At 46.2% G+C, this 22,102-nt stretch overlaps 1 long non-coding RNA gene across 1 annotated transcript in view; it reads left to right on the forward strand.

Moving 5' to 3' along the window:
• Nucleotides 1-22,102, forward strand: part of LOC125328737 — a 37,652-nt gene that overhangs the window by 10,422 nt on the left and 5,128 nt on the right. Inside the window, exons 3-6 of the long non-coding RNA XR_007204827.1 lie at nt 11,063-11,184; nt 11,298-11,361; nt 14,215-14,412; nt 20,146-20,380. This is a non-coding gene — a long non-coding RNA (uncharacterized LOC125328737). The remainder of the gene's footprint in view (nt 1-11,062; nt 11,185-11,297; nt 11,362-14,214; nt 14,413-20,145; nt 20,381-22,102) is intronic.

Genomic DNA, 22,102 nt, shown 5'->3' on the forward strand with positions numbered 1-22,102 from the left:
TGCTTATGCTGCTGAAGTTCATTTTTGGCCTCACATCTTCATTTAAGTCTTTTTATGTTTGTCTTTCTGGAACTGCAGGTTTAGCAGAAGGATCTGTATTTACTTTCAGTTGGGTGAAATATTTATGCCTGGCATCTCATTTGCAGGAGTAGTGAGGTAGGTGATTTCCCAAGTGGGATCTTCATCATGCAGAGCAGGAAACTTTTGATTTTCCCTTCTTCTTGTAATGGTGTTTTCCAAAACTGTTACTGCAAAGCAGGGCTGGGAGGTAGCTACAAAATATGGATGCAGATCTAGATTCTGAAGTCACAGGGTTTTGCCTGGTTCCCCCAAAGCACTGAGGCCTTATCTGTGGTGGATGCTACCTTGCCTTACCAGGGACCAAACTGAAAATATGCAGAGCTGAAAGCCTAGTGTATGGACCATTAACGGTTGAGTTAATAGGTGTTAACCACGCACAGATTGTCCTTTTCTGTGGCTGAGGCACCAAAAGTGTAGTGCTCATTTCTTCCTTTTTTCAGGCCTCACCAGGTCCAACCCAAAGGAGATGAGCGTGTTTGAGCTGTGTTTGCACTGTCTGGCCAGGAAGAGAGGACTCGTCTCTGCCACAAAGGTCTCAGTGGGGTTTGTGCTGAAGTGGGATTCCACATCTGGGATCTACCCAGGAGCTACATCATACTCTCTTAGAGATAGGAAAGATTCATAAAGAGAAGACTTTGAATCAGGAGTCTGCTGTGCATTGCAACATTTATCGTCGTGATTCACATACCTCCAGTGTTACTGCAAATCCGGGCAAAGTGTGAAATGATTCTCTCTTTTATCTTGGAGGAAATGCAACGAGCTCCAACCATGCTGACTCTGAAAGTCAGCTCTACCCTGCTTTGGGCCACAGAAATTGTCAGGATTTTTGAAAAAGCTCAACAAACCTCAAGACCACAATCTAGCCAATTAATTTTGAAGTACTTTGGGAACCATTCGGGTTTTTTTCTTTTCACCTTATGTAGCTCCATAGAAACCCTTGGAGTTCTGCAGGTATGTACCTAGTTATGAAGGAGCTGGAGGCACTAGGAGGGCTGGTACATGACTAATAACTGTCAAATTACAGGGAACACTTTAAAATCCCTTAAATCTCTCCCCTCCCCTACTTCATCCTGGTAACTGGGACAATGACCCTTTAGCTAGGCTGTCTTTCCCAGAGGCAGTCCCTTCACTTGAGGCAGGAGACAATCTGAAGCCACAGGCAAGGGGTTCAGAAACTTTATGACAAAATCATGACATGGGAAAAAAAAAGAGAGACTGGGTGAGCTGCAGCACAGAGGATCACAGGAGGGAGTACCTGGCATGTGCATGCCAGTGCCAGAGTCATCAGACCTTCATCATGGGAACCTCAGCTTGACTGCCAGATAAACCACCTCCTTTTGTATTCACAGTTGCAAAATGTCTCTACAGCAGCTCTAGCAATTGTTCAGAGAGAAAAGAAATAGAAAAACTTCTCTTGCATCCTTAGCATAGCAGGTGTTTTTACAAATTAAAGAAAAAAGACATTAATTCTGCATTTTATTTTGGCCCTTTGCTATATCCCTGCTCTGCGTCTGAAATGTTTTCTTTGCCAAAGAGACAAGCAGAGGCAGTCAGCTCTTTACAGACAGTTCTTTCAGGTTTATCAATGTTAAGGTTGTTTTCTTGTACACATTTCGGTACTGTTTTTTGGTTTAGACAGCATGGAGTAACTGTATTTACTTTGCTGCCCTGCTGTCTTTAGCAGAAAAACTTAAGAAGTTTGTTTCTCATTCCTGTTTGCCATGGAGGCCTCAATCTCGGGGAAAATTGTAGAAGAAACTCAGTTAATTGAAGGTTAAACAAAATGAATGAAGTTTGTATGGTGCCCTGTGGGTTATTAGACTCAAGGTCTGAGCAGCTGCCAAGGGGAGTGAGTTCCAGGGCAGGAGCATTCATCTGAGAAATCCCAGTTGCTGGACATGGAGGGGTCGAACCTGGGAGCCCCAGGTGCCTCCCATCTGAGCTTGGCTGCCATGGCTGGATGTGGGGTGGGTCCCCTGTCCCTTCCCCCACTCCTGGTCCAGAGAACTCTGCAAATGGATGGGAGGGCATGTCCCACCCCACGGGAGAGCAATAGGGACTTGCTAATAGTTCCAGGTGCCTGGCTGCTTCCTTTACTAGCTGTGGAGCGAGCAGGGAGCTCTAAAATCACAAAGACAGGCAATTGCTGGGAGTTAGGGCTGATGAAAGGGCTCATGGACCTTGCTACAATGAAAGTCTGGAAGTGGCACAGAGTCAAGGGGTGCAGCAGGCAATGCAAAGAGAGGTGGTCAGCGATGTGTCCTCTGAGTTGCTCTCCATCCACACGTCTTTGTCTCCCTATCAGAGTGATGCTCTGGACTGGTGCCTGGTTTATCTCCCACTTCAGTCCAGCTTGGAGGTGGAGTTGAAATCACAGGGTATGGATGCAGGATGGAAGCAGAGAGGCAAAGTGTTGTGATGTCCTTTCAGTTTCCAAGTGTCTTCCAAGTGCCTCTTTCTATGATATAGAAGAACTTTGACGAAATAAAGCCATTAAGTGAAAACTGTAAGAGCAAAGATAAAGATGTATCTGGGTACACCTGCATTGTTATTTGTGAATGTTAAGCAGCATGTTCTGCCTTCCTATAGATCAGTTTGTGTATCTGCGCAGCAGGCTTGATATTTTATTCCTCATTTGTGCCATAATTGCAGGAGTCCTTTATGCCAATGTAGACACTGATCTCACTGCATGTTGGAATTACAAAATATATGAGAGAGCTGGAATAACAAGAATGTGTGTTTTCTGAAAAAGTAGAAGGTTTCTGGAGGAGGAGTTTTCCCAAAGGGAGCTAAGTTTACAGATCTAACTAATTCAGGCGTTTTCCTTCTGAAGTTGACACACACATGCACAAACACACAGGCTCTAGTATCTATTTCATGGACACATTCTTCCCATCTCAGTGTGTAAAGGTCTTGAAAGCAATAGCTACTGGCAATACCCCAATGCAACATATCTAATAGGTCCTTCCCAGTTTCAAAATCAATGAGGACACACATGGTGAAATGAAAGCAGAGCTTAAACTACCTTGCTGTCAGAAGCAATGAAACTAGCTGCATGTCCTTGTGGACTTGATTTGTGGGTCCTTTGTTTTTGTAGTCTTGGTTTGCTGACTACATCTCAAGAACTGTGTTGCTAGAGCAACTTTGTTAATCTAAGGACTGCAAGTAACTCCAACTCCAACTGTTGAATGCAGGACTTTTCAAAATCTAGTAATACACTGCAGTGGGTTTTCATTGTTTCCCAAATTTTACGGATTAATAGGCTCCAGGTGGAAGGAAAAAAAGAGCAAATTTGATTATTTGTAAACTACCTCTGAACTCAGTGGACCTGCCTACATACTTAGAGAAGATATTTTGGATCAGCATCAAATGGCCTAGCTCTGCTGACTTAAACACAGCATTTCCAATTTACATCACCTCAGTGTCTGAACCTGATGTTACATGTGCAGACATGTAACCAGAGAAGGGACACTGCCTCTTCTCAGCTCCACATTTGACCTTCTCTGTGTTGGCCTGTGATTGTGTCTACAGAGATATGGAAGCACATGTATGATCACAAAATATCTATGCTTTGCCATGCTTTCCTCTCTGCTTAGATGGGAAATCTTAGCTCCAGGAACTATCAGAGAAAACTTTTTGATGCAACCAACCACTGGAAGAAACAAATGCCCCCAAAGTGGACCTTGTGATTTGTACCTGGTCAGGACATCCTGAATCTGCAGGCCAACAGGAGCAGAGTTCCTTACTGGCTGACACGCATTTCCCAGGCCTAAATTTCTGTCAGGATTTCTTTGGGTTTTGTTGGTATTTTTGTTTTTTACCTTGCCATCCCTCCTGTCATGCTGCTGTTCATACTTCCCAGCCCAGAGGAGCTCTGTCCAGGCTTTATCTTAGTGATTTGTATTCCTATGGTCACCACAACAGTTCAGGCTTACTCTTTTGAACAAAATTAATTATTGTTAGGTTATCTGGGAGTTGGACTCAGAGACTCTATTTCACTAATAAGTATAATTTTGAAGAGCCTTTGTTTAAAAAGATTTGTTATCTGCTGCTTACTGGCAGGTTTTGAATCTTACATCCCTGTTGAGATTGATTTCCTGTACATGCCTAATTACTGATGACACAGTTAGATACAAGCTAAAGAGATATCTTGCAACTGGAAAAAAAAAGGAAAATAAAAACTTTAAGCCAAGTTCCCTTTGACTTAATCAGAAAGAGGCTAAATTTTATTTCATTTAGTAAAGTCACCGTGGAAGGTTCCTCCTCCAAGAACTTGCAGCAATATGAGGAGTGTGTACAAAACATGTCCAGACATCAAACAGGGCAACTCCCAAAATGTCTCTGCATTTATAAACATGCATCACATCTGCTCAGCTTGTCTGTAAGCATGAAACGTAAAACTTGGGATAGCTGTCTTATTAATTTGAAAGGATGCTAATTCAGGCTGTGGCTTGAGGAGATGGAGGATGCAGCTGCAGCTGGCTTGAAAAAGTTTTTCAAGAAAAAAAAGATGCCCTGAAAAATTAAATATGTTTTTATTAAAGAAAAGGATCAGTTGCCTAACCTGATTTGTAGTGGATCCCTAGTTAAGCCATTTGGAGCAACTGCCTAAGCACTGCTGTCACTGTTAACCTTTTCCTGGGATCAAACAACAATCTTCGATCCAAAGGATGTTCACTAATGATGAGAACATGGAGAGAGGGAGAAAAGCTTCTGTGGCATTGAGATATGTGTCTTTTATTCCACACTATGTATGAAAATAGCTAGGGAGCCTTTGTTGGGATGTATATTGAAGCTTTATAACCACCACAACCACGGACTAGGCTGCTTCAGCAGGTGCACTTGTCCAAACACCTAGCAGAAAGTCTTGCAGTGAGAATGGGTAGGTAGTAGTTTCTAGGGATGTAGAGTGGCACAGCTTATCCCTAAGTTAGAAATATTTATGTAAATATAAATAAATAAATAGATAAATTTCCATAATAAAATATATTATAGAAATATATTTTACTTAGTCAATAAAGAGAAGTTTTATACCAACATAGGTGCCTGCACAGCAGGGATAGTACTCTTAGAGACTACATAAACTAAACCAATATATATTTGATGCATACTTATGTATGCATAACTATATTTGATACATAATTATAACGTGGAGAGTGTATGAAGATCAGGTCTGAGATGTGGTGTAAAGTGAATGGCCCAAGGTGACCTTCATTCACGGCCAGGCACTAAATGAGGCTCCTGGTTTAAATGCTAATGTAATATTGTAGTCACTACGCTCCTGGTTGATACACCTTTTGGACACAGTTGCTGGAGGAATTTTTTGCCCATAGTTGCGTATCACTGTCCTTCCTTTGCAAGTTACATCTCTAAGATTTTACTGGCAGAGCTGCTGATCTGACTTGTCTCATGCAGTTCTGTCAAAATATCTACATGTACATCTGACTGTGAAGAAGTCTGGGGCTTTTGACTAGAGGCAAAACATGTCGAGCACAACAAGAATGAGGTGATCAAAACTGATCTGGACTTTCAAGAGTTTGGGGATCTGAAATTAAAAGAGCAGGGTCTTAGAGTTTTACAAACTATTTGAATACATAAATACAAGCACAGTTATGATTCCCTCACTGGACTACTTTCACACACTGGTTAGTGTAAGTATTGTCCCTCTCCCCTCATGACAATATCTAGTCAGATGCGCCAGTGAGGCACACTCTTTCCTGTGGAAAATGGTCTTCTTTGGGGATAGAATTTACACAATTTTTGATAGAGAGGCAGCAAATCTGTCACTAGTTGAACATGGAAAGCACAGTTTTGGGAGTGCTGCAACCTCCTGGAAAATGTTGGGCTTCACAATGTAGATATTAAATACCATGTAGTGAGAACTCCATGTGGATTTTGGCGGGGCAGAAAGGGGAAAGTAAGGCCCCTTCTAACACAGAAAGTGAGGTCTGCTTCTTACGAGTGCAAAAATGCCTTGACCTTTTGCCTTTGGCAAAACCCCAATTTATACATGTTCTGTGGCTTGTGTCACTTGGCCACATCCCAAGCTCACCTCTAGTGTGGCTACATTTCAGCAGTGTGGTGTGTGCAAGTGTCATGGGTTATTATCTACATGACAGCAGTACCCAGAGGCTTAAGCCAGAGCTGTAGCCCATCGCGTTAGGCACAGAGCAAATACACTGGCAGTCTCGCTCTGAACATCTCCTGGACTAGAAAGACCAGCAAAAGAGGAGGAAAGGAAAGAGAAGCAGCAGAAAAAAATCATCCAGGGTTGCACAGCGTGCAAACAAGGCAGCAGAGGTTCCTGCTAATGGGTGGTGGCTGTTTTCTTGCCTTCCCAGCCACCAGTGTTGTCTCACTTAATGCTGCAGAAGGTAACTTTTGGGTCATGTCTAGGCACAGGGCTTTTGCAGGGCAGCTCTGGCTTTTCATGCTGTGACAACCTAAGAGCATTTCTCATCCTGTACGACTCCTGTGTCCTGCTGCCAGAGTGACTGTCCTAATGCCCGAGTGACAAACAGGTACATATGCCCATGTAGAGGTTTTTCTAGGGCAAAGTTCGGCCTTCGAGTTTCAAACTGCTTGTATGCAGCAGGTCATTGCTACTGCTGGAGCTGGGCCTCAAGCGCCTGGACCCCTGGATGCCACAGCCTCCACCTTACACTTTGGGCTGAAAGGTGCTGTGCAATGGATACATCGTCTTGTTAACACAGCTGATTTCCCAAGGGAGCTGTGTGCAAGAGGTTGTTTTTGTTCTTTGATTTTTCCCTAATTCACAGAAATGTTCTCCAGAGTACAATAGACTTTATCCACGTTACTAATGATTATTTCTATTTGTCTCCTTAATAGGACTGAGGAAGTAGTGACTGGTCACCCCTCTGCAATGTCACTCATGATCCCTCCTGGACCTTTTGAGTGACTAGGCTGGTAGGAAATGACAACGAGTGCTGATGAGATTAGCACTTCTTGCTCTTCATAGTGTAGAAAACCCCAGGACTAACTCATTCTTCAAGCTCCTCAGTGACTAATAGGTGTTTTATCATCCTTTCAATTAGAAAGCATTTATCAGCAACCTTTGCTAGCTCACTGCATGAATTGACCTGTCATTCACTGTCTCTGCCCTTGGAACTGGTAATTAAGTTTAGCAATCTGCCCCAGCAGCTCTGACTGAGATACGTGGTATGTTTCCATGTGAGTAGGCAGACACTTTGGGTTTTCCTTCCCAATAAAAAAGGGCTTTGAGAAAAGTGAATGAATGCTCCCAGCAGATGCCCTGTGTCAGGTACCTGCAACCCTGAAAGCCTCACAAGCAGCGTGCAGTGAGTGGCACAGAGCAGCTGGGCTGCAGAGGGGTGTCAGTGGGGCTAGCCTGACTACCTGTGGCCCAGGGGCAGGAACATCTTTATTTGGAGTTGGCCAACATAAGCTGGGACCAGTACAGAGTGCTTCCTAGCGGAGCACCTGCTTCATGCCTAAACTTTCCAAACTGCATGCTTTTGGAACAGGAGAGGAGATTTTGCACTTCATTCTTGATGTTGAGGTATGTCAGCCTTGAAGTTTGGGCACAGATGCAAAGCTCTGAAGTCTGGGTACCTCTTTGTTGTTGAGCAAGGGGTAAAGCAAAGCAGTTGCAGTGAAGCATGTTATGTATGGTGAAATCTGGGGATCAAGTACACTGACACAGGTCCTACACCTTCTCCGGTACAATTCTCCTCAGTGCCAGCAGAGGACATGTCCTGTTGACAGTGTAAACAGCAACAACAAAAAAGGTAACCCAGCCTCCTGCTGAAGGAAGTTTTTTAAGGGGGTTGACCCTACAGAAAAGTGACTGAACTGCAATGGCACAGTGTGATTTGCCGTGCTGTCACAGGTATTGCTGACGTTGAGGCCGCATGCCTGTTGTTATCTCCTGGCCTGTCCAGGTATTGCTTTCTTTTTAAGATGAGAGGAAATTTACAGATTGCTTACACTAAAGCCACACTGCTGGTAAAGGAGCTTTCCCCCCTCATCTAAATCTATGTCTGACAATAGTTGATGGGGGCTGATTTTCAGTAGCTAGCCCACTGTTTTTTTAAGCAAACTTGACTCTGAAAAAACAGACATCTTAAAAATACCCACACAACCTCCTTCACAACTGCGAAGGGGTACAGAAATGCCAGGGTCCCCATTACTCACTCCAAAATCAGGTTCATGTTGCCTGGCTTGGGGTTTTGGAGGAAACACACAATTTGCAGAGTTCACTGAACCTCACAGAAAATTTGGATTTGAATTTGTCTGGAGCTGTCCTGAAATATTTCTTAGTGTTTCTGAAAATATTCCTTACTCTGTTTTACCACAGGAAACGTCCTAAGGGGATTTTTCTGCTTCTTCTTTCCCCCCTCCTTCCACTACACCGGGTTCGTCTCCCTGCTGTCTTAAGGAGACCACCTACAACTAAAGGAAATAAAGACCTCTGTGAAAAAATACAGGCAAACCCAGTATTTAAGGGTGAGCTCCCCACAATATTTATCTAGTTGTCTGAGCTGGTGTAACCACAAAATGGGGAAGAAAAAAAATTATTATCATGTGGTGGCTGGGAGGATAACCTCTGTTTAAAAACAACAACAAAAACAAAATGCAGCAGCGTAAAAGTGATGAGAAAAGTGCCAAGTAGAGGAAAGGAAAAGGACCAATATTTATGAGCTAGAGTAGATAATAGCACTAGGAGGTATTGCCTGGTGAGGATAAAACAGCAGACATCTTTAATTTTGGAGCAGAGAGACGGGGTCTTCTATAGTTTATTCAACAGGTTTCTCTGTATTTATAGGGGAAAAAAGTGGTCCTGGATATGAAAAAAAAAAAGAAAAATAAAAAAGATGGGCAAAATAATACACTTTCTTCCCGGAAAACATCCAGAGGTTCCTTACAGCATTCTGCATCCTGAAGATCATGTGCCTTAACTTCAGACCTGAAAAGTAGAGAAGGAAAGAAACACTTACAATTTGGAGCAAAGGCCGCCTTTCCTCACCGAGGCACTAAGCAGGGACGTAAATTACAGGGTATCTGTTTCAGGCCCCTTTCAGTATACGGCTCCTATAAGAGCTCCAGAGTAAGATAATCCTCTGTAGATCAGAGGCAGCATGTTATTAGCAGGAGCTCATAGGTTACATTTAGTGGTGCCTGGGGTACCTTTATGCTGAAGTGTTAGTGTCAGCCCGAAAGCACATAATCTTTCTCTTGAGTCTAATTATACATTCATTGCACATGCAACAGAATATTCAAATGTGTTTAATTAGTCGAAAGATTGTGCTTTACACCCACAAAAGCAAGGCAGTAAGGACTAAGGATGAAAAGCCAAATAGCCTCTTTTATCTAATTGCATCTCTGACTGCCTGGGAGTCCCCAAGCACCAGTGTGAAAGATACTATAAAAATATTTAAATATAAAGCCGTAGCTGAATAAGCTACAGCCACAGCAAATGCCTGTGTTTCTGTTATGCTTAATGACTAGTCGAATTGTTCCTGATTTACACCAGTTCACACAGAAAGGGAAAAGTGTACGGTTTGTGTCCGTTCGGCCCCTCAGTTGGATCACCTCTAACATTTGTGGTGTGGGCAAAATACCTTCTGTTGTTTGTAAAAGAGGTTCGTTATCTGTTTTAAAAATGCCTTATTTACATTTTCCCATTAAAGAGTATTAAGTAAAGTTCTCAAGGATTTCCATTAAAGTTAGGTTAATAGCTCAAATAGAGGGTTATATTTAATTATAAAGGCTTCACCCTTGAAAACAACACCATCATTTTATCTTCTCATCTGAAGTACCTTGTTTTTTCTTGTTTTTTGGTGTGGTAAGTTAACTGGATTTTGCAGGTGCTTTCTGAAATCTAATGGTGACATAATTGTTACATAAATTTGCAGCAGGTAAGTTTTTGCCATAGAGACTGTGGCTAAAGAAGAGATCTGGCAAGAAGGAGAATGAAGGATTGTGCTTCTGCCAGTTCACTTGCCACGTAGCCCTGGGTGAGCACTTTTGGTTGAGATTTTCAGGAGTGGTCACTCTGTCCCCAAGCCCATTAATGTAACATTATTTTGTACTCATTGCTGAGTATCAACAGCCGCAAAGGAGACCATCTCTGGACGGGCACTGGCCCCCAGCCAGGCATCTCCAGGCTCCTCCCAGGGGAGCCGAGTGTCCTGGCCATGCTCTGGGTCAGCCCAGCTTCATGCAGCTTTGGCTCTGCTTCACCACTCCAGTAGTATAATGCCTTTATCTCAGAGGCATTTTGGGTGGAAGGGATACCTTCAAAGTAGGGTCATCTTCCATGTAAAATCAGCTTTTTCCTGGGCCAGGACAGGGGCCTGCAGATACGAGTTTTCCCAAGGTATGGTCTGTGGTATGTGATTTAGTGCAAAGACAGTGCAAGAGTGAAAGAAAAAAAAGCAAACCATGAAGTGAGCTGAAAATCCAGCTCCTAGAATTAGAGGAGTTAAGGGCACTCAGTCCTGCCTTAACAGATTTCAGAAAATGAAAAGAAGCCACTGCTATTGAGGATTAATTAGCTCAGCCGGGATGAGTGATAACAAATGCCCTCCAGTGGGCTGTGACCATGAAGATGCTGCATCCACAGCTCATCTTTGGGAAGCTGCAGACTTTCCTCAGAGAATGGGTGTCAGAATAAATCTGCTCAGTATTCCCAAATATCAAGATTTCATCCTGGAAAGACAGGACCTTAGTGAAAGCAGAGTAGAAAATAGCTAATATTATACAATATAGTAACCATTTTATTTCCTTCTAGGCTGGGAGCATGGTGCCATATGCAGAGCATGAATCAGGATACAGTGAATTTATTCCTTTAGCACTTTTGAAAACCACCATGTCTGTGTATGCAGCTTGTGGAACTTGTCATGCAAAGACCTCTGTTGTTTTAGATACCCTTATAAAGGCTCTGAAAGGGATCTCAAAGAATACAAGATATTGAGGGACTGATTGACATTCTATGTAGACCACAGGACCATGAGACACAGCTCCTGAACTGTGGGCACTTGCTCTTGCTGCAAGCACTAACCCAGGGAAGCCTAGGTGTCTACCTCCCTGCTCTCCTCCAGCTCTGCAAATAAATTCTAGGTAAGTTTTGGCAGTCTTTGGCACTTTGGTGCAAGCAAATCTCCTCCTGTGCTGACTCTTTAATAGAGGAGATCTGTTTGAGCCAAATTTTCTTCCTTCTTTCCCCTCTGCAGCTTCTGTCATTTGGAGGTGTAGCTGGGGAGCAGAGTTCATGCCAGTGTGTCTTCTGAGGAACAGGTTGGCCTGTTTGGATTTTTTTTCCCTAAGGGTGCAATGACCAGCCCGTGGAAAAGGTGTTCAGAGGAGTGGCATGGCTGGTAGGAATATTGAGGAGGAGGTAGTGAGGCTGCAGTTGTAACTGTAAGCACAACCTCTGGCCATAAATTTGATATTTTCTCCTCCTAAAACACCATCTGCTCGCTACTGTTTATATTCCATGCCAACCCTCACACATTCAGGCAAGTCTGTGCTACAGGGACACCTGTGGTCACAGCTCCTCCCTGAAGTCATCTTTGCAGCTTGGGAGGAAGGTGACCTCCCCTTTCAGAGTACTTCAGCCTGAATTAACAGAAAACTGCCTGTGGTTGTGGGCACATTACTTTGAGTGTTTATGCCACTTATCTGTTACCTAAAGATGGAGGTTTTGAAGACACTTTAAAGTGTTTTTTTTTCCTTTCAGCTGCTAATCTTACAGTGTCAGGAGCCTGCACTCATGAGAAAGTTGCACCAATTTACTTCAAGGGGCTTTAAGTTTTAGTTAGAGTGACATGGGACATGCTATACATGTGGAGGGTAGGAAGGCTCTGCAGAAGGATCTGGACAATGCTAGAAGCAAAGTGTGACCTTGCAGCTTCCCATTGTGCTCTTTCACTTCACTTTTCTGGTCAGTCACGAGAGCTCAAGCAGAAGGCAGCCAACTCTCCCCATCTCCCATCACCCTTGCAGGGTGTGTACTGTGTATTCCACTGCAGGGCAGCCCTCCCTGGCACGTGGTTTGCTCCCCGACAGGCTCATGTGAGCACTGCTGGGACTCCAGGCTGTGGATCCCATACTGGTTGGGCTAGGTGAATGACTCACAAAAGCTGGGATTGTGCCCTGCCAGCAAGCAGCAAAGTGAGCAATGATGCTGCCAGTCCTCTGCAGGGTGAAGTGAGCCTCCCCAAGGCAGGCCTTTGTCCCTTGGAGGGAGGATGAGGAGGAGGTGTAAATTGCAGCCAGGTTTCCACACGGTAACCTGAAGGCCTTTACCTCTGCAATGTGTTTCACAACCAGCACGGTGGGCCAAGAGATGACTTTTGTTCTTTTCTGGTTTTCCCACCCAGTGTGGCTCGGTCCCTAATAAAAATCAGTGGGCAGTAGGTTTCTTGGGTAACCACTTCTCCATGAGACAAAATGAGAGAAAAAACAAATTGAGAATTATGGGCTGTTGGATTTTGCCTTGCTCATCCTTAAGGCCTGTGTGCAGATGTGTAGCGCCGAAGGTCAAAGGCCATTGACTTCAGCTTCTTCCCCTTAATTTTTATATCCACTTTTACTGGATAGGATGGGTTCAGCCTGTGGATGCCTGTATCCCACTGCTCTTTTCAGGATGCTTCCCAGTGTTTTTGTTGGGGTGAGGACAGGGGCTTCCTATGGGAAGTCAGCCCATGAGGCTCATTACCCCCTCTGGAACCATTACTGTGCTGAGGGATGAGTGAGGAGGCTCTTGCAAGGAGGAGTGCTCAAAGCTTGCAACTGCAAAAATCCGAAAGCAAGACAGTGGAAAGCTGGCTGGATAAATGTGGAAAGCTCATGGAAATAAACAGCCCACAGAGGCACAGCCAATCTTTTTGAAACTGGTTTAAAGCGATCAGTTACTGAGTCCCACTCCATGTGGGTTGAGCCTGAGGGGAAGGCTGGCATTCCCTGCGAGGTGTGCAGGGGGCACAGCAGGTCCCTCTCCCAGCCAGGAGCCTCCTGGGGCTGTAATGTGGAGACGTGAAGCCAGCTGGCTGTGTTGGAGGCCAAAAGCCTCTCTTCCCAGGGGCTGGAGCAAAGTTGAGGGTGTTGAGCAAGATGCAGGGCTGAGTCTGGCATCCCCCAATGGTGGCAGGGGAGGGCGAGGGCATGGCAGGGTTGTGGGAGTTGTTGTCATCCTGCATCCATCTGCCCTGCAACATTTTTAAAGTGCTAACATATTTTATGACGCCGTGCAAGTGAAACGAAATAGTGGCTCCTGGCTCCTCGTAACTTGTGTAAATTCCAGATGTGACAATCCTTTTACTGGCAAATGGAGATGTTTATCCCTGTGCTCTCCTCGAATTAGCTCCCACTAGGAAGAGCTCGCTGAAAATGTGCCTGTCTGGCTACTAAATGGCTGCCTAATTGTCCCTCTGCCCCTTCCCGGAGCTGCACATAAAAAGTGCAATCCAAATTCCTGGGCAAACCAGGCAGGGCTCTGGAGAGCACTTCCCGCCCCCCTTCAGGAATTGAACGTCACGCCTAAAGGATAATGCAGGATTAGGGCAAGGGGAAAACGAGTGGCTTAAACAGATCCCAACTGCAGTGAGGCTCAGCAAAATGTGTCCTTATTCCCAGCCATAGCCCTCTCTCTCTTTTTTTTTTTTTTAAATAAAATTTGTTATTATTGCAAGGGGAAGGAGGAAAGGGGCCTCCAGATTGTGAAACAAGCGGAAGAGGAACAGTGTTAGTTCCCTGAAAGCCCCCAGCCCAGGCCACAAGGCTGCCTTGCCCTCTGCCACATGGTAGCCTACATGGGAAACCGTTCCCGGCCCTTCCCAGCCTGTCCTCCCCCACCTCCTCCTCCTCTCCCGGAACACACAGGCACTAGTTATTAGGGATTAGGTGGAACAGATGCATGTAAGATGCTTACTGCCTTTTCCAGACGCAAGGCCACTTTCCAATCAGCTCAGAGGAAACAGGGTAATTAGATGGAGTCGCGGTCGGGGAGTGGGGGGGAATTAGCCTCTTATTCAACCAGAGCCTGCAAGGCCACCGCTTCCCCCCCACACTCCCTCCTTTCCCCTCCTCCCCATTCCTCTGCCTACTCTGTCTTTTCAAAGCTTTTTGTTTTTTCTTTCCCTTTTCCAGGAGGCAGCTGATGCCGGCCGGCTGGATGCCAAGCAGGTCAGGCCTCTGCAGCTGAAACTGCCCGAGATTCTTAAGTGGGATGATGAATCAGCTGTGTCCTTTAGGACACATCCTCTCTTGGACATGCTGCTGGGATGTCGTGTCTTTCTGCTGCTTCCCCGTGAGAGTGTGCTCAGAGCTGCTGGCTGATGACACTGGGTGGGTTGATGAGTTTGGTTTAACTCTTCCTCCTCCCCCTCATAAACCAGCTTTGTGCCCTGGTGAAATTATTGCCCCTTAAGCTGACGATAGCAGTTGTCGATGCAGTAGAGAAGGAGTGCTGGGCTTTGAAGGAAATGTTGCCTTGCTTGTCATTTGCCTGCTTTTAAAAGCATATTAAGACAGCTTTGGCTTGAGTGCCCTGCAGGCAGGAATTCTGAGTGAGGACAGGCTGGTTTTCACTGTGCCCATCCCTGCTCCCAAAAAAAGCCTTGACTGTTGGGGTTGCTGAGTGCAACTGCTGCAGACTCGAGGCTGCTGTACCCAGGCTGCCTCATGCCTGATGACTCTCACAGCACAAGAAATTTTTCTTTTCCATCTTCTTTAAAAGTCCTTGGGTGTGTTTACACTTAAGGGCTTGTTCATCCCTGAGGAGATTTTGCTGGGTAAAGTCCTCCAAATGTGGAGGGCTGTCCTGTCACTGTTATGCACAGGGCAGCTGAAACAAGGTAATGGTTATCAGGCACTGGGGATGATGATTAAGAAGCTGACTATTGTATTTATGACCATCTCCTCCCACAAGCTCCTGCCTTGCTTGTTTGCCTTCTGAGGCCTGACTGTACTGCTGTTTGTTGCGAGAGCACTGCTCTTTTCCAAGATGTTTGGTTTTAAAACCATCAGAATGTCCCCAGGGCATTAGAAAGGGGATGTACTGTGTCACAAAAGACAGTGTTCCCCGTGGAAGGATTTTTTTTCCAAGTGACAGGTCAGTTGGGCAGTAAACATGCAAAGGAAAATCACCATTACAAATGTATGTGACCAGAGAAGAGCTGACCCCAGCTCTGAGGCAAAGAAACCAGAGAGTGTCTGGACTTTCCCAAATGCAGGTGCTGCTCCACACTGGTAGTACGCTTTTGAACATCATGTAGATAATTTTCTGAGATTGACAATAACCTCTTTTCCTAAGCATACACAAGCACCAAATGTTGGAATCCACTTCAGGGCTGGATGGAAAATTTCTAACTATGGTTTGCTGTCAGGAAATGCTGGTTCAGCAAGAGGAAAAAGATGTCAACTTCAACAGTAAAAAAGGATCAGAAAGAAGCAGAAAAAATATGATACCATTGAAGATACTCTCCTGGGGGCTTTTTGAAGCAGTGAGGTTTATTTTTCAGTGCCCTGTTTTTATTGTTCATTGACATGTGGGATAAACACAGCCAGAACAGAGGCTGCACCGTCTTTTTCCCTGTGGTTTTGCTTAGTATATGGTAGGTAACAGTTTCTACATACCCAAAACATCCTTCCCAGTGCCTACCTGCAATAACACAGGTGGTAACAGTGCAAGTAGAGGGGAAGGAACTCTTTATGAGTTTTTTATGACCTTTCTTTAGGGAGAGGAAAGTGCCTCTGTAAAGTACAAAACTCCCATGGAGGCATGCTGGGATCCATCTTGGAGGTGGATTATCTCCTTCACTGACACCCTGCTCTCCTGGCCATGTGGGTTAACTGATGACCTAGTAAAACCATTGGCTCCTCTCAGGTCTTGACATACTCCTCATTTATGTAGCTGCAGCTACTTAGGTCTGGTAATTCTAAAAATGGCGTTCTTCCTGAGCACCCAAGTCCTCACAGGAGTACAAAATTAAATATGCAGGACAAAAACAAGACATGGAAGAATAACCCTGTGTTGCATGGGAAGTGTGTGTAATTTTGGTTACTGCTCTGCATTTTTTTATGTCTGCCAAATACATGAGATTGACAAGTAAATAGACAAAAATATATATGCTGAAGCGAAAAAAAGCTAAGAGAAACAGTATTCTAGTGCAGTTCTGAAAACAGCCAACCAAATAAATCTCCCCAATACACAGCTTTTCTACCCAGGGTGGCTGTTTGGTTGAGGACCTTCCCAATTAGCATTGTAAACATACCAAAGTGCTATGCGTGTTTTAGAGTAAATCAACTACATAGATTATTACTGTTGGATAGCAATTAAAATGATTGAGTAGTCTAATCTATGTCCTGGTGTAGTGCCAACTATCAGAGCTCTGATTTATGCATTTCTTCCTCCTCCCCATGCTGCTTCTGAAATGGGACAGCGTGGGAAGCCTGGCAGTGCATGGGACAGAACTTCTCTCGGCAGTATCAGGCCACTTGTTCCTTGAATTCCCCTCCGGGAAGTGGGATGGTGGGAGGAGAAGAGACTTGGCGCTTCCCATCCCTGCTGATTAATGGGGCCAGGCTTTCTTTGGACTGCAAGTGAATTCACCGGGCCAGATGCTCAGGCCAAGCCCCAGGATTGCTTGTTCCTAGGAAGGAAAGGTAGAAGATTCCTGAGGTCATTAAAAAAAACCCATTATTTTGTGATATGGTGAAGTTCCTGTTTCAGAAGTGATGCTTGTGTTTTAGTCTCCTTTTTCAGTGCTGCCCCCTAAAGCAGAGGATACAAGAGGGGTGCATCATTTTTATGACAACAAGGATGCATCCCTTGCAATTGTGACTCCCTTTGGCTGGGATGTGGGATGCTGTGGCCGGCCTGCTGTGTTTTCTGTCTTTCTCTGGGACAGCTGAAGTGAGTACTGCAGTAACAGATACATTCGTGATGGATGGACTGGCAGAACCAACATATTTTACAGAGGTTAATAAGAGTTTTGTAGCTGTTATTTATTACCAGGACAGGGAACGCCTACATGTGTCCCTATCTCTTATTGCAGTAGTAACGCTTGTCTTGAAAACCAGCTCATCAGCTTTCCCCCAGGCACTCGTCTGCTTTTCCCCTCCTTACAGTTTCTTCAGGCCATGCTGCCCGTTTAGCATTTCCCTGAACTACAAGGGACAGACTGAGTGTCTGGGAATGTATGCACAAATTAGATGACCCGAAACAGCCTGCATTTTTCCCCCCTGTTACTGGATCACTCAGGTTCTTGCTTTGAATCTCCCTCTTTGTTACCTACCGGGGCATTTGTGGCTGGAAGGTTGTCGGGACAGGGGCAGTTTGACACAAGCATGCACAGCACAGAGGAGCAGTCTGACCTGCTCGCAGCTCCGCACACTGCTGCTCGGATGACAGTGGTGATTTTTCACGCCTGTTACTGGAAGAAGGAAGTAACTGTTTGCAGTAAGCCACGTACTAACCAGGAGCTGGATTTCTGGGGACCTTTACCCGTTTGTTTTCCTCTCCGAGTGACTTGCCTCTGAGCGGGACACTTTGCAGCCCGAGCCTATGTCAGCCCTGCCGGGGTCTGGCATTTGTCAGTCACTCAGAAGATGGGAGCTCAAGTGAGAGGTTTTCCCAGTTGCCAAACATTGTTCCTACTATGGGAGGCTTTTGGTCCCAACTTTAGAGAAGCTGTCAGTGTTCTGGCTGCTGGGCAATGCTTCTGCCAGCCCGGGGGTGAAAAAGGAAAGGCAGGGTTGTCCAAGTCTCTGGCCAGATAGCGCCTGGATTTCAGCGCCACGTGATGCAGCTGTTTAGCAGCTTGTGCATGCAAAAGCTGTTGAAAACCAAAGGGGCATGGGAGAAAAGGAAGAAACATTTTGTTTCTCATCTCCCCTTCTCTGCCTGTTTTTGTCATGCTGCTGTTCTCCTGCCCCGCTCCTCAGCTATTTGGCAGAATCTCTGCCATTGCAAATGTACGTGACTAATCTGTTACTTGGGGAAACGATTCACAGGCATGAATGACCCAGGCGGTCACAGAGCTGATGGGATCCTGTGCTAGGAAGAGTGTTTTGGGGTTTTGGGGGGTTTGGTGTGCTTTTTTTTTTTTTTTTTTTTTTCTTCCCTAGAGGGTTGCTCCCTTTGGTAACTGATGGGAGAGAGATACCTATCGGAGTACTAGATGGATAGGGTCTCTGTTAAAGAGGTGGCCACGCTCTTCCCAGCCCCAGGGGCAGATGCGCTGCACCAGGACTGCACGTCCCCCTTCCTCCCCAGCCACGTGGATGCCGTTCCCTCGCGGTGGCACGGTGCCATCAACCACAGCGTGCTCGCCGGAGTGCAGAGGCTCTGGAAGGTCTGGGTGTGAGATTAGGGCAGATCCCTACAAGTTCGTCTCCCAACCAGCTCAGGCAGACACCCGAGGCCGTGGGACCGGAATGCTCTGACCTGAATACAGCCAGGCACTGTCCCTTCAAGCCCGGTCCTCGCCTCCCTCCACCACTTTGCTTTGCTCCGTTTCAGCTGTGCATCCTTAAGTGATTCAGGGTCTCCGGGCCAAAGGGCTCTTTGCCCCGCTGGGCTGATCCTGAAGAGAAGGGGTGATGTGCCAGGAGGTCTGGGAGGTGAATGTCATTTCATCACAGTTCTCCCGGGAGAGGTAGAGGGATCCAGCATGGGAACAACGGGGGTGGGGGGGCAGGGGTTAATGACTAGAAATGGGATAAATTAAAGAAGGGAACATGTAGGCCAAGTATTTGAAGAAAACATATGTCTAAATGCGGTCAAGCCAAGAACTATTTTCTCAAAAAAATAAGTAAATTCCAGAGAATGACTAAATTACTGGACACAGCTCCTAACTAGGTACCTTGAAAATATGTTGAATCAGGCTGTTGGTGTGAATTACTCGCCCAGCTCTGGAAAATATACCCTAGGGAGTACCAGCTTTCCTGGTTTTCCACTGATCTTAATGCCAAAGTGAAACCTCCTGAGGCAAAGGGACATTAACTAACTTACAGTGCCATCTAGCCCCATCTAAGACATAAGACGTCTGTGAGTGGTTGCTAATTTTGTTCCTGTAACGGGGAGGCTGAGTCACTTCAGCTCTAACCCACCTCGTAGGTCATGTGCTTGTGCATATAAGTGTATCTTGGAGTACATCTGTGCATGCACTGGGATATATTTTTGAAAAGCTGTCCATGAGCCATAAACATAAATGCCTGATTGGGAGCCATCCCAGCTGGACAAATCCTATATGTTTTCATGGCCACTCGAGGTGGGGAGGGCAGCTCAGTGTTGTTTAGGCCTGTCTTGCACTTCCCATTGATAAGACCTTACTTTGGATGCCTCAGGGATTTGCCAGCCTGCATGTGCTTGAGCTGGGAGTGTTGGGTGCTGGATGCTCGCTGCAGGCTGTTTGTGGGGACGTCTCCCCAGAGCAGCGTTTGTAACAGCTCCCAATGCTCAGAGCACGGGTTTGCACTTTCTGAGGGGAAAAAAAGGCAAATAAGAAAGCAGCAGTGCTGCTGCTACTGCTCATCTTGTGAAACATGTTGGGAGCAGAGGGTGGTGGCTCCGGCTCCTGCTGCCCACACTGTGGTGTGACTGCATCGCTGTGCCTTTCACTGCACTCACTACAGACAAATCATCCCCTGAAAGATGGGGACATGGAGTGAACTCTGGTGACCCATCAAAGGCCACAGAGCGGAAAAAGATGCCTTGGGCTCCCTGGTACAAGGGTTCAAGGCCCCTTGAAGTCTGTGAGTGTCCTAAAATTGCTGTGTTAGCTCTTTGGGCCTCTGCTTTTTGCCCTTGTGGGCTCCAGAGGGATTCAGGGGGTGCTGCTGGGGTCCATGGGTTTGGTGCAATAGCTTGGTTTTGAGTCTGCAAAGCTGGTGCCAGCCTTTCTTTTCTGTCTTGCAAAAGACTAATGCGGGGAAGCTGGCCAGACTGCCAAAGGTAGCAAAGTAGCCTTTTTCTGTGCAGGAAAACACCCATTATCCTAACTGCACTTGGATTACCAGTGTTTTTTCGCACTTTCTCCTTTATGTTTCTTTTTTTTTTTCCTTGTGTGCTTGCAGTAATGTCCGTAGCCAGACATATGCTCATGGCCTGGAATGAAGTCGGCTGCAATTTCATCCTAAGGGAGTCGCTCAACAGGGGTTTTGTGGAGGCAGGACGCAGGCTCTGGTGGAGTTGCACGTGTGCTGTTAGACCTCCAACTGCACTCCCCCTGCCTTCAGCTTTGTGGGAATGAGGAGCAGCAGGCTCAGAAATACAGCCAGTCTGGTGCACATCTGGAGGCAGTAATTGGAGGTAAAGTGTGCACCTTCTGTTCTCGATTGAATGAAGTGTTTTCTTGCGTTAGCGATTTCAGCGCATCAGCACCAAAATTCATCCTTTTAGACACACTTGCTACCCATCCCCCATGCTCTGTGCTGGTCCGAACCTTCTCCAAGCATAAAGGTGTTGGGAGCTGGGTTGCAGGGTCAGGCCTCTCTCCTGTAAGGCTCCTTGTGCCTTACTTCCTTTATCTCCAGGAGCAGCCAGAAGCACATGCTGCGGCAACATAATCATTTAATCCAGGCTGGTGAAACCTGTTCTCCAGATGAACAACTGACAGATCGTTTGCTCTGTAGCTCTGCATATGAATGCAATGTTTGTTGGGGTGGCTGGATGCCGGTGCCAGTTTTCCACTCCAGTTTCCAGCAAAGCCAAGCAGCAGCCTGACCATGAATCTGCTTTCAGCTCCTTCCTCTGCTCCCTGCAACATCCTTGCTGCAGCCACATTAGTGCTGGGGCTCTCCCTCCCTGGCTGCTGGCCACTGGTGTGGATGCAGTAGGTGCACAGGTTCCTGGCAAGCGGATGCAGCCCTTGGAGGAGCGCAGCAGGCCTCTGGCACCCGGGATAGGAACGTGTTTGCCTGGGGAGGCAGGTGATACCTGAAAGGGTGCAGCCAAAACTAACAAAGGTGTGTTCAGAGATAGATACAGTTTGATCTTTAGCCCCTGATACAAACCTTGCCTTGGCTGGGGAAGCTGCTCTGCCAAGCCCTCTCGTAAGGGCGTGACAGCCTGGTGGATTGCTGGTGATTCCAGCAGTGGGTGGGAGCAGGGACATGTACTGCTGCCTCCCTTGCAACTGCTGTGAGTTAGCAGGGGCAAGTGAGAGGGGCACCCCCTGTTCTAGGCCTCTGAAGTCCTCGGGTCTGAATGTCAGACGTGAGGAGATGGTGCTCTCATAGTCTCATGTGCCATCACAGAATTACAGAACGGTTTGGATTGGAAGGGACCTTACAGATCATTGAGTTCCAAGCCCTCTGCCATGGGCAGGGACACCTTCTACTAGACCAGGTTACTCAAAGCCCTGTCCAACCTGGCCTTGAACACTTCCAGGAATGGGGCATCCACAACTTGTCTGAATAACCTGTTCCAGTGTCTCACCACACTCACAGTAAAGAATTTCTTCCGAGTATTTAATCTAAATCTACTTTCCGTTTAAAAGCATTACCTCTTGTCCCATCACTACATGCCCTTGTCAAAAGAGCAGAGCCAGTGGTTCATTGCACATCGTGCAAATGCATGTGCTCATGTAGGTTTTCTGAGTGCCCAGAAAATCTGTCATCTCCTAAGTGCTGGAGGTACTTCTGGTGAGCAGCCCATCCTGCTCTGCTGCGGCCCTTGTTTGCTGCTTCTCTGGTTTCAGGTTCCATCCCTTCCAGATTTTGTAATGCAAGCAGCAGCTGACACTCTCACGGCCCAGCTGATGGCTTGGTGGTTGCATGAAACCAGGAGAGCACTGTGGTGTGCACTGGTGGCAGCCACTGCTCCAACAAACAGCATTACAAACTTACCGGGTGAATATGCAATGGTTTTGCAGACATATTCTTTATTTTTGGCTTAAGGAGCAAGCTGAGGGCTGAGACTTTACCAGGGCCAGCTTATGCCTCTTGAATTGCCTGATCTGCTTGCACTGCCTCTGACGATGGAGAGCTGAAAGAAGCTGCTTGCATTCAGATTGCAATCCAGATTCCTTTA

The sequence above is a fragment of the Corvus hawaiiensis genome, chromosome 1 (assembly GCF_020740725.1).
Source record: "Corvus hawaiiensis isolate bCorHaw1 chromosome 1, bCorHaw1.pri.cur, whole genome shotgun sequence".
Lineage (NCBI taxonomy): Eukaryota > Metazoa > Chordata > Aves > Passeriformes > Corvidae > Corvus > Corvus hawaiiensis.